General features: G+C 41.3%; 1 protein-coding gene across 1 annotated transcript in view; it reads right to left on the reverse strand.

The window, feature by feature from the left end:
• Positions 1-13,360, reverse strand: part of LOC132219275 (polyunsaturated fatty acid lipoxygenase ALOX12-like) — a 107,796-nt gene that overhangs the window by 12,027 nt on the left and 82,409 nt on the right. The window lies entirely within an intron of this gene.

A 13,360-nucleotide genomic window follows, 5' to 3' on the forward strand; every position in this document is an offset into this window, starting at 1 on the left:
AGGAAAATCCAATTTTTGACACCCTATTGTAAACCTTAACTAAAATTTTCCTATCTATCCCTGTTCTTCATCACAGTATCTATAAATTTCATTCTTAATCAGCTGAAATGTCCATACTTATCCTACATTACTCCATATTCCTTTGTTAATTTCCCCTGGTCTGGTTCTCTCCTGTCCACACATTAAGCTGTTCTCCAAAATGACATATTTCAAGTAAAGTACACTTACCTCCTCTGACCTCAGCCTATTTCCACTGTCACATGTTCCCTGGGATAAGGTATTCTATGTGCGCCAAACCAAGTAATGGATCCATGTTGCTACTTTACCTAGTTTCATCTCACCTGTCCTCAACATCACATAGTTTATAGTTGGTAACCTGGCTTAACCCCGCCCTCATCGGTACTTATACTTACTTGTGCCTCAAAGACATTTAGTTCAGGCTTCCATTCTTACCTGTCATTTCCCTCAATTGTCTCTTGTACTTTTTTCCTAAGGTAACAGATTCTCTCTTTGCTGTCCTCATTCATCTTCCCTCTCCTCCCCTCAGGCAGTTCGCTCCCTGCCCTCACAGTTTTCTTTCATGAGAACATGGAACACAACTCTTCACAAACCAGCTCTCCACATCATATCATGTATTGCTTCCTTCCCCTGCCTCCTCTCAGGGGTCCCATGTGTTAGCCTTACCTGTCCCTGCCCTAAATTGTTCCCAGTCACACGGAGATCCTTTCCACTTTACTTTGGCTCTTCTGTTTCCCAGTGTGGCTGCACCTCCCATTGCCTTGCTCACCTTTTTGGGAGGTACATCTACACATCACTCACTTCCCAGTCCAGTCCCACTTCCAGCCTTTGTAATTATATGTTTAACTTTCCCCTATATTCCTGTCTTGGCCACCTTTAACCTACTGAGTATGTACTTTCTCAATCCCTAGGGCCTTCCTCAGTGATATCCCCTATGTCCCCCCTCCCCACTACTCCCTACGCCCTGCACCCTCTTCCCTGAGGCGGCCCCTCACCGGTGCCCTCGGGCAGGGTAACCACGCCCTTGCCCTGCACCCAGCGGTAGCAGGGGAAGGCAGCCTCCTCTAAGTCTCCTGGGCCCCGCACGGTGATGCGGTCGCAGAACCAGGCGTCGTCCACCAGGGAGTGGTGTTTGCGCAACTTGACGAACTGCAGTGGCCCCAAGTCCTGGGGAACGTCCTGTTCGAACTCCTCCACCTGTGGGGACAGAACCCGGTAGACCTGGAGGAGGCCCTGAGTGTTTTTTTATTGAGGACCGAGCATCATCACCTACCCTATCCATAAACCGAGCTCTCACCGCGCCCGCGCTCTCGGAGGACCTTCCCTTTGACCACTGATCCCAGAGTGATACTGGCCTGGCATCAATTAGGAAAGTAGTGGAGGCTGTTCGGACCACAGTCGCGGACAGGGAGAGAGGGGTTGAGCCCACTCGGGCTCTGGCTCTGAACCTCTCACCCACCCAGATGCTGGCGTCCCTTCTCACTAGAAGTTCCAGCACGGATGCCCATCACTGGCTCCTAGCCTCCAGCATCCCGCCCGCCCTCATGCAGGGAGCCCAGCCAGGGGGTCTGAGTCCCAGCTTTCCTGCCCACCTGGCCCCGTGCTGGCCGCAGCTGCAGCTCCAGCTCCGCCTCCCCGCGCTCCCCGACCAGCCACAGCTGCACGCGGTTGAAAGACCCAGAGAAGAGCCAGGCGCCGGTGGCCACTTGGATGCGGTAGCGGCCCATGGCAGCAGGTGGGTGGCAGAGGTTCTGTTACTGCTACCAGACAAAGATTCCTGCTGCCTCAGGACAAGTCCAGGGCTTAATAAAGCAGCACTGCGTGTGCCAGCCCACTCCAGGATTGGGTCCCACCCCAGCAAACCAGAACCTGGGATTAGCCCAGAGGGTGGGGGAAAGGCGGCTGCTCCTCCGCAAAGAATGGGGCTTAGAGGAAGATGAGGAGCTGAGCCTGGGTGAGGGCAAGAGATGGAGAGGGGAAGGGTGCATACACCCACGTTTTTTTCCTAGGCCCTCACCCCCCTCTCTCTCTACACCCGGGAGCAGTTTTACTACTAAACAGCAGTTTTTCTGAAAGGGCCCTCTTTTTGCTGGCAGTGCTTGATGTCCTTGGGCCATTGTACCCACTTTCCCTTCACCTATGGGGGCTGCTTGCTAAAGGAGCACTGGGATGATCATTGTGGGCCATAGAAGGCCCTTCTTCTTTAAAAAATGTTTTTTATTTTTAAAATTTATTTATTATTAAAATTTATTTAATCCTCACTTGAGGATATTTTTCCATTGATTTCTAGAGAGAGTGGAAGGGAGGGGGAGAGACATAAACAGAGAGAAACATCTATGTGAGAGAAACACATTGATTGATTGCCTCCCACAGGCACCCGGACTGGGACCTGGCTAGAGCCTGCAATGGGGATAGGTGCCCTTGTTGGGAATCGAACCAGGGTCCTTTCAGTCCGAGGGTTGACGCTCTGTCCACTGAGCCAAACTGGCTAGGGGTAAATATACTTTCTGTTGATTTCAGAGAGAGGAAGGGAGAGGGAGAGAGAGATAGAAACATCAGTGATGAGAGAGAATCATCCATTAGCTGTCTCCTGCACACCCCTACTGGGGATTGAGCCTGTAGACCTGGCATGTGCCCTGATGGGAATGAAAAGGTGACCTCCTGCCCTAACCGGTTTGGCTCAGTGGATAGAGCGTCGGCCTGTGGACTGAAAGGCCCAGGTTCGATTCCGGTCAAGGGCATGTACCTAGGTTGCAGGCGCATCCCCAGTGGGAGGTGTGCAGGAGGCAGCTGATCGATGTTTCTCTCTCATTGATGTTTCTAACTCTCCATCCCTCTCCCGTCCTCTCTGTAAAAAATCAATAAAATATATTTAAAAAAGGTGACCTCTTGGTTCACAGGTCCATGCTCAACCACTGAGCCACAATGGCAGCACAGAAGGCCCTTCTTGTGGGACATTCCAGTGGTCAGGGATAGTTAGAGTGTTTCCTGTAATAGGACTTTTGGTGTCCATGCATCTAGAGTAGGTAATGTATTCCTTTTCTCCCTTTTGTTTTCTATCCACATCCCCATTTTAAGACAGACAACCAATGTCAATATCTACTGTTTCTGCTTGCCCACTCCTTTCTGTTAATAGGATTGCTTCATATGGTTTGAGTTATTTCTTCCACAAAAATGAGTCACACTCTACATTTTATTTTCCAGTTAACAATACATCGCCCAGGCTGGTGTGGAACAGTTGGTTGGAGCATTGTACAGTACACTGAAAGGTTTTGGGTTTGATTCCCAGTCAGGGCACATACCCAGGTTATCAGTTTGATCCCCGGTCCAGGTATATAGAACGCAACCAATTGATGTTTCTCTCTCTCTCTCTTTCTCTCTCTTTCCCTTCCTCTCATTAAAAAACCCACATGATGATAATATTTTCAGATTCATAAATGGAGATTTAACTGCTCTCTCTGATAGCTTGAAGAATTACTCTCTTTTTTTAAAATATATTTTATTGATTTTTTACAGAGAGGAAGGGAGAGAGATAGAGAGTTAGAAACATCGATAAGAGAGAAACATCGATCAGCTGCCTCCTGCACACCTCCCACTGGGGATGTGCCTGCAACCAAGGTACATGCCCTTGACCGGAATCGAACCCGGGAACTTTCAGTCCGCAGGCCGACGCTCTATCCACTGAGCTAAACCGGTTTCGGCAAGAATTACTCTCTTGATGGGCATTCAGTATTAACTATCATGAGTGCTTTAAAGAACACCTTTGTATGTATACTCTTATATTTATAGGATAGATTCCCAGAAATGAGATTTCACACTAAAATGCATGTATATATTTTATATTAGATGTTGTATATCCTTTTTAAACCACTATTTTGAGGTATGCTGGATATGCAAAGTCTGCACATATTTGATGTATAAAATTCAATGAATTTACCAATAAGTGTACAGTAATGTATATTATTGTCAAATTGCTTCCCAAAAGGCTGCAGCATGGTACAGAGGGCCCTTTTCTCTTCACTTCAACTACCATAGAAAGTTATAAGTTTTAAAAAATTTCCAATAGGATGGGTGTAATTTTCAAGAACAGTGAAGGGCCTAAGATTTTACCCAACTTAAAAACAATAAGGTTGACTACTTGCTATTTGAGGAATGGTACCAGAAGACAAAACTTATAGTTTGGTAACAGAGGGGATATTATTAGCCAAAGCAAAATCAATAGCCACAGTTCATATTCACATCAGTTCCTTATGCCCTCCCAAGTCCCATGAGTGTGATTCAGGTGGGTCTAGGTGAGTGACAGCACACACAGTGGGCTGCATTTTTGAGAGGACCATGAGTTTGGGGAACTCACCACTTTCGTGGTAAGCAGTTCCGTGTCCATTCTCTGTCTACAGGAACATGACCTCATCACTCAGGGTTGCTCACTGCAAAAACAACCTAGATACATTTCTGAAGTAATGAGATGTCAGGGCTTTGCATTTCTGACATACCCAGTAGAAAGACATAGGAGCATTCAGGGACCATGGCAGATCGCCAATCCCAATACAATGGCATGTTTTATCTGCTTAATCCCTTCTAAAAGCTTCATAATGAATAGAAAATAAAACATAAGTTCCACACCAAGGTGTGGTTGCCACAGTTAAACCTACTCCTAGTTTAATGAAGAGGAAATACATAGAAAAAAAGGAAGTACATAAATGTGGCCAGAAGAAAGTTCTGTACACATTAAGATGGTGAACCCCTGAGTTTTGATAGAGCATGCACTATAACTTTCTGTGAATCCAGTACGATAGCAGAAAGCCTATTATCCCAGGCTCTTTGCCCTGTGGGTCTCCACTCTGCATGAAAACAGTGACCACTGAACATCTAACACGCCTTCACCAGAAAAAGGACTCAACATTGAACTACAGCTACTTCACTCCCCCAGATCTCTATGCCTGATCTTCAGTATATCCTTTAAACCTTATGCTTTCAGACTCAGCAATAACCTGACCCTTAAGTGAATTCCAAGTCCACATTCTTGCTAACTTCTAATCTAGACATCTTTATGCAATGTTTTATTTCTTAGTTATATTCAGGCTAATAAATGACATAGGAATGATGGAGTTAGAATACCAACAGTTTGCAACTTCTAATGAAATAATACATCTAAGAAATGGTTTTGTGGCTAAATGCACAAAAAGAGACATTGCCAATGGTTATATGCCTCTGGTAGAAATATTTTGCACCAACTATGAAGGTACCTTGAGACATAAAACTATTAGTGTTTCTCATAGAATCTATAGATATAACTACCAACATATAGGAAGTATAGGGGATAAAGAAACATGTTAAACCATCAGAAAATAACCAGCAATATACATTTGGGGAGACAAACAATCTTGGTTCATCAGCATAAAAATGGAAATGAAAAAAGAGAGGAAAATGAGACATACAGATGAAATATAAGTGACTTCAGAAACAATTGCAACATATGAGCCATAAATAACATTGATTTTGTATTTTGGACTTGTCTGGGGATTATTGCTTTTCACTACAAATCTTTTGTGTCAGTAGAATATTTGAACATAGTGTTGTGATAAAAATCACACAAAAATGTCTACAACTGTAAATAATAAATGAATTTCAGGCAAAATGAATATAAGGAGGTCACATTGATGTTATAGTAAAAAGGGGCTAGAATGCAGCAAGAAGTGTGAGCGATCAAGGCCAGAATTCATGGTCCAAGAGCTGAGCCATAACTGCAGCTCCAGGACGTCTCTGATTTCTCTTTCCACCTTGAACAGGCAAGGTTAAGTTGCAAATGAGAATGGAGCCCACCTAGGCTGCAGAGGGTGCAAAAACTACCTGATTTGGGGGAAGAAGTTTCTGCTTATAGTTCCAAGCTCTGTTTATAATTATTTTCATTAGCTCATTTATACTGAATTTATTGGGGTTACATTGTTCATTCTCTATATATAAAAGCCAAGCGGACGGAATGACTGGAACGACTGGTTGCTATGATGCACACTGCAGTGGCTAACTGGCAGATTGGGGCCCTGATTGGCTGCCCCCAACCTCCCGCAGCCCTTCCCCTCAGCCAGCCCTGGCCCTGATTGGAACCCCCCCAACACCCCTTATTGGGGAGGGCCTTCTGGACCCCACCCATGCACTAATTTGTGCACCAGGCCTTTAGTAAAATTATATTGGTTTCAAGTGTACAGTTCTATAATATATCATCTGCACATTGCATTGTGTATTCACCATCGAAAGTTTAGTCTTCTTCTGTCATCATTTATCCCCAGTTTACTCTCTTCCACTTTCCCACCCAACCCCTCACTGTCCCCCCATGCCACCCCCTGCATTCCCTCTTGTAATCACCATACAGTTGTCTGTGTCCATGAGCTTTTTATCTTACACTCTTCACTGATTCATTAGCTCTTGTCTAATATATTTGCCTTATTATTTTCTCAACCTTACTCATTACTTGTCTACTGGTGCTGGTCTCTGTCCTGATGACCCAAACTTAGAAGCTATCCCTCCCAGAATGTTGTTGCTTATGTAGTCACACAACATGTTTTCTACATGTTGGCATAATGGAGTGAAGGATTATTTCAACACCTAATGCAGCCGGGACAATGACACTTACTAGTACTGTAAGGCACTTATATTGTTAAATGTTTTATGGCTATTCCTGACAACAGGATTTCCCTCGCTGTCTTTATTCCCGGTACTTTCCCTACACCAACCAAACACACGCACACACAGACACACACACACTCCATGTTGCTCAGGTCTCTCACTCTCCCTTATCTTTTTTTTTATTTCTTGTCACTCTCACAATGCTCTCTTTCTCCCCATTTCTGTTTCAAATATTAATAGAAAGCCCACATTCTTTCAATTTCATTTTACAGAAGAATTAAAATAATTTGATCATTTATTGTTTGAGCAGGATAATGTAAAGGTAGAGACTTTGGGAGACGATTAGGTTCAATTCTTTGCCATTTTCTTTTTCCCAGGAGTTGTAAATAGAAGGAAGTAGAAAGTGATTCTCCCAATTATATGATCTAAGTGCCACTAACACTCGCAAAGAAAAAGTGGCTAAGTTCATTTTTTTGTTGACTGGTGGAGGAGGGTGGGTGGGTGGGAGGTAACCAACCAAAGACCTTGCATAACCCGTGGACACAGACAATAGGGTGGTGAAGGCCTGGGGTGGGGGCAGGGCGGGCTGGAGGGGGTCACTGGGGCAAAAAAGGGGACATATGTACTACTTTCAACAATGAAGATGTTAAAAAATACCTTTAATTTAATCCTGAAAGAACGTAGTGAGGTAGCTGTTGCTGTACCATCTTTAATAAATGAAGACATTCAAGTTCAAAGAGATGAAGTGATGTCCACCAAGGCGCTCAAAATGCTGGTGGATGATCCCAGAAGGTGTCGTGAGCACCCACTGATTCATATCATAACCACCCGTTCTCTATTCGAGCCTATGGGTGTTGGCTATTCTTTAGCTTTCTACTGAACCTTCTCCTAAACCTTCTTTATGGCCTCTTGATTTTTAAATCCCAATTTTTTTCTCAGTGGTCATGGTTGTCAAAACCTGTGATACCCTGGTTTTTGTCTTTTAGCTGCATTGTTGGCAGAGGTTCCTGTTGCAGTTCATTGACCTCTGCCCATTTTTCTGTTTCATTTGGAGCCCCCGGGGTTCAGGGAGCAGAGGAAGTGCATGTCCGCAAACCACATCTCCTTCAGCCTCACCAAATCCTGACCTGTTTCATTTCCTGTCCTCGACTAACCAATCCTAGAAGAGTAATATGAGTATATACAGTATATAACCATTTAACACCCAACCTACAATCATGAAATAAATTGCTCTGATGCTGATATATTCCACAAGGCCTGCGCTTTTATTCTTTTACTTATGTTTTTAAAATAAATACCAAAAGATGGTAGGTCTTTTATAATGAGCAAAGATAAACCTGATTCAAAATTCTAAAATCTGAGTGTTGTATATAGGAGTCAATATGATACTGACTCATTGTAATTTAACCAAATCATATGTGCAGAATTTTATTTCTGAGTTAATACAAATATACTTTCCCTGTTTTATTTTTTCACTGATTTTTTTTTTTTACAACTTCATCATTTAATGTGTTGCATTGTTGTGGGTCAGTCTAAGTTATTATTTGACTTAATTTTTTTTTTGTTTTATGCAGAGGAGGGTGGGAGGGGGATGGTAAGAGATCAACCGAAGAACCTATATGCATGCATATAAGCATAACCAATGGACACAAATAGTAGGGGGGTGAGGGCCTGTTTTGTGGAGAGGGAGTGTGCTGGGGAAAAAAGGAGACATATGTAATATGTTCAACAATAAAGAATTAAAGAAAAATAAAAGATAACAATGCACCAGACATCAGGCTAAGCTTGTAAATGGAAGCTTAGTAAATATCCCATACATACAAAAATAAATTGTACTTAGGACCCCCGCCCCCCAAATTTTTTGTTTTTGTTTTATAAAGTACTTAAATTGTTGGTTTTTCTTTTGTGGTAAAATAAACAACATGAAATTTACTATTTTAACCGTTTTTTAGTTTAAAGGTTAGTGGCATTAAGTATATTGACATTGGTGGACCCATCCATCTAAGAGCGTTTTTCATCTTCCATAACTGAAACTCTGTACCCATTAAACAAAAACTCTCCATTTCCTCCTCCCACCAGACCCACCAAACACTATTATACTTTCTATCTCCATAAATTTGACAACTCTAAGTACCTCATATAAATGGAAACATGCAGTAACCTCTGTGACTGGCTGATTTTTCTTAGCCAGATGTCCTCAAGTTAAGCCATGTTATGCCATGTATCTGAATTTGCTTCCTTTTTAAGGCTGAATGATATTCTGTTCTATGTATATGTCACATTTTGCTTATCCATTCAGCTAGTGATGGACACTGGGTTGCTTTCACCTTTTGGCTATTGTCAATAATGCTGCTGTGAATATAAGTGTACAAATAACAAATGAGTCCCTGCTTTTAATCCTTTTGGGTACATACCAGCAGTGGGATTACTGGATCATATGCTAATTCATTTTTAATTTTTTGAGGATCCATCACACTGTTTCCCACTGTGACTGCACCTGCATCAGTGCCAGGGAGTTCAGTTTCTCCACACCCTTGTCAGCACTTATTTTCTGTTTTGTTGATAAGTAGAGTTAATTTTTTTTTTTTTTTGAGAAGACGAAGGATCTGTGTTTATTTCCGGGCCTCTGAGCAGGGTGGTCACCTGAAGCGTTACTTCTTCTAGGACACTGCGTCAGAACGCGGGGAACAGAACAAAGAACCAGCCAAGAAGAAAAGGAGAGAAGAAATGAAATGCCAGGGTTAATGGGCACTTTGGGGCTTCTGCTTTCTGTTTACCGGACAAGCAACACTACCCCCTTGTCCAACAGCCTGCACCTTGGACTCTTGGTTCTGAGTGTGGGCGCCCGCGCACCCGATGAGCTCCACGGGAACAGTGCCCGACAAGCTACAGGCCGGCTGGCCTGCTGACCAGGTGCATGTTTGCCTACAAGCTGGGTCTCCACGACCTGCCCCAGTCAGTTGCCTTTTTCAGTGCCATCGACATTGACCGGAGTCTCAGGAAGGAAGTGACCATGGATTGTAAACCCCCCTCCAACCCGACCGGGATTGAAAGGAGATAGGGGATTCCCCAGGGCGCAGCGCTGGGTATCTACCAGGTCCTGGAACTCACCAAAGGCTCCCTGGAGAGTAATTTTTTATGTGGTGTAATGTAAGGGTCCATCTTATTCTTTTGCATGTGGATATCCAGTTTCCTCGTCATCTTTATTTGTGGAAAGAACTGTCCTTTACCCATTGAATGGTCCTGGAACCCTTGTTAAAAAAATCAAAGGGTGAGGGATGGGAATATCTATAATAGTGTTGACAACAAAAATGCAGTGAAAAGATGAGTAAGCGTTCTTTTGGGTTTGAATCTTCAAAAAAATCAATTGACTATATGCATGAGGATTTATTTCTGAGCTCCCGGTTCTATTCCATTGGTATATGTTTATCCTCATGCAGTAACACACTCTTTTAATCACTATAGTTTTATAGGAAATTTTGAAATGGGCAAGTGTGAGTCCTCTACCTTTGGTTTTGAAGATGTTTTGCCTGATCAGGGTCCCTTGAAATTCCATGTGAATTTAAGGATGTATTTTCTATTTCCACAAAAAAAGTCATTGGGATTTTGATAGAATTGCATTGAATCTGTACATTGCTTTGGGTAGTAGTCGTCTTTAAAATAGTCAACCTTCCAATTCATGAATACAGGGTATCTTTCCATTTATTTAGGCCTTCTTTAATTTTGTTCATTGATGTTTGGTAGTTTTAATTATACAAGTCTTTTGCCTCTTGGTTAAATTTATCCCTACAAACTATTTTTTATATTTTTGATGCTATTCTAAATGGAGTTGTTAATTTCCTTTGTATATTATTCCTTGCTAATGTATAAAAACACAACTGACTTTTGTGTGTTGATTTTATATCCTGCCATTTTGCAGTCTGGTTGAAAGTAAGGGGAATGAATACACCCCCGTGTTTTATTGCTGGAAATACAGTATATTTGGATTTGAGCCCAAAGGGCATGATTCTAGGGCCCATGCTTTTCATGTCTATGGGATAGTGTCTCCCCATATTAATTCCTCTCATCCAGAAATGAAGGTTTCTCCACTTATTAAGGTCTTTTTAAATATCTTTCAAAAAATATTATATGTTTCTCTTTAGATGACTTGTTTCTGTCTTATTAAATTTACTCTTATTTCATAATGTGTTACTAACAACATGGAATCATGTTTTATTGTAATTTTAACTGATTATTGCTAACTAAAAGCAAAATTATGCTTTAAAATGTTTATTAAGTATTTAGTTTTAAGTATTTATTTTGTATCCTATCTCTTATTAGTTCTGATATCTTTGATTGTCTCTTGAATTTTCTAGTAATATTATTATAGTCTCAAATGATGGTTCTTTTGCTGTTTCCCTAAACTTAACTACATGGGACCCTTGGACAACATGGGTTTGAAATGCATGGGGGTTCACGTATGTGTGAATTTCTTTATAATAAATGAATGCAGTGCTGAAATGTATTTTCTCTTCCTTAGATTTTTCTTAACATTTCTTTCTCTTATTACTTTATTGTAACAATCTATTTATATAAAAACCCTGGGTGTAACATCACGACCGAAGCTTGACCAACTGGAAGTCAGTCAGTCCTACAGGGGTTGTCTTGGCAACGTCTGTGCCCTCCCCGAGCTGTTTCCTGGAGCTGTTTCCCACGAAGGCGAGGTTTGAGGTAGGAATTGGCTTTCGGAGCATGGATGCAGTGAGTCCTGGGTCGCGTTGCCAAGATCTGTGCTCTCCCTGAGCTGTTTCCCGGGAGGGCGAGGTTTGAGGCAGGAACCGGCCCTCAGAGTGTGGAGGCATATCTTTATAAAGTTTTAATACATTATATTAGAGGTTGTGGTGGTACTGTTTTACCCACAGCGTCTACAGGAATTGCTGCAAATTTACTTCTCGGTGGAAGCACCTTTCATTCCCAATATAAATGACCCATTCCACTAAATGAGGCTTCAATTTCTAGACTCAATATAAACAGTGAAGTTGCTAAAACTATTAAAAAGGCCCAACTTCTCATTATTGATGAATGCACTATGGCATCCAGTCATGCTATAAACGCCATAGACAGATTACTAAGAGAAATTTTAATGTTGTATTTGGTGGGAAAGTCCTCCTTCTTGGAGGGGATTTTCGACAATGTCTCAGTATTGTACTGCATGCTATGTGATCGGCCATAGTACAAACGAGTTTAAAGTACTGCAATGTTTGGGGATGTTTCAGAAAGTTGTCTCTTCCAACAAATATGAGATCAGAGGATTCTGCTTATAGTGAATGGCTAGTAAAAGTTGGAGATGGCAAACTTGATAGCAGTTTTCATTTAGGAATGGATATTATTGAAATTCCCTGTGAAATGATTTGTAATGGATCTATTATTGAAGCTTCCTTTGGAAATACTATATCTATAGATAATATTAAAAATATATCTAAATGTGCGATTCTTTGTCCAAAAAACGAACACGTTCAAAAATTAAACGAATTTTGGATATACTTATTGGAGATTTTCACACATATTTGAATGATGATTCAACAGATGATGCTGAAAAGGAAAATTTTCCCATCGAATTTCTTAATAGTATTACTCCTTTGGGAATGCTGTGTCATAAATTAAAATTGAAAGTGGGTGCAATCATCATGCTATTGAAAAATCTCAACAGTAAATGGGGTCTGTGTAATGGTACCGGATTTATTATCAAAAGATTACTACCTAACATTATCAAAGCTAAAGTATTATCAGGATCTGCAGAGGGAGCGGTTGGTCTGATTCCAAGAATTGATTTGTCCCCATCCGACACTGGCCACCCATTTAAATGGATTCAACGACAGTTTCCTGTGATGCCAGCATTTGCTATGACTATTCATAAATCACAAGGACAAACTCTAGACAGAGTAGGCATATTCCTACCTGAACCCGTTTTTGCACATGGTCAGTTACATGTTGCTTTCTCTTGAGTTTGAAGAGCATGTGATGTTACAGTTAAAGTTCTAAATACTTCAGCACAAGGGAAATCAGCCAAGCACTCTGAAAGTGTTTTCACTCTTAATGTGGTGTACAGGGAGATATTAGAATAAGTTTAATCACTTTATCAGTCATTGTTTGCCTCACTGTTGTTTTTATATCATGTTTTTGTTGTTTTTATATCATGTTTTTGTTGTTTTCATATCATGTTTTTGTTGTTATATAATGCCTCTGTTGTTGTTATATCCTTTTGTTACTGTTTATTTATTAATAAATGTATATATTATTTTCATATACATTTTACTAATTTCCTTTCATCTCACACACTTCTATTATAGAGAAAGGGCAAACAGCAATATTAAAATATTTCTGCTAATTAATTCACCTTTAATGTGCACGAATTTTGTGCATCGGGCTACTAGTATAGTATATAATACATATAATGTACAAATATGTGTTAATTGATTGTTTGTATTATGGACTTCTGGTCAACAGTAGGCTTTTGGTAGTTAAGTTTTGGGGGAGACAACTGTGATGGGGTTGGTGCCTCTAACCCCCTGTTGTTTTAGGTGAACTGTACTTCTTTTCCTTTCTTATTGTCCTAATTGGATTCTCCCAGAGAATGTGGAATAATGGAGGTGATAATAGTGATCTCTGTCCTAGTACTGATTTTAAGTGAAATGATTTTGGTTGATATAAGATTTTCTTTTTTCGTGTGTGAAGTTTA

Source organism: Myotis daubentonii, chromosome 16 (genome assembly GCF_963259705.1).
Source record: "Myotis daubentonii chromosome 16, mMyoDau2.1, whole genome shotgun sequence".
Classification (NCBI taxonomy): domain Eukaryota; kingdom Metazoa; phylum Chordata; class Mammalia; order Chiroptera; family Vespertilionidae; genus Myotis; species Myotis daubentonii.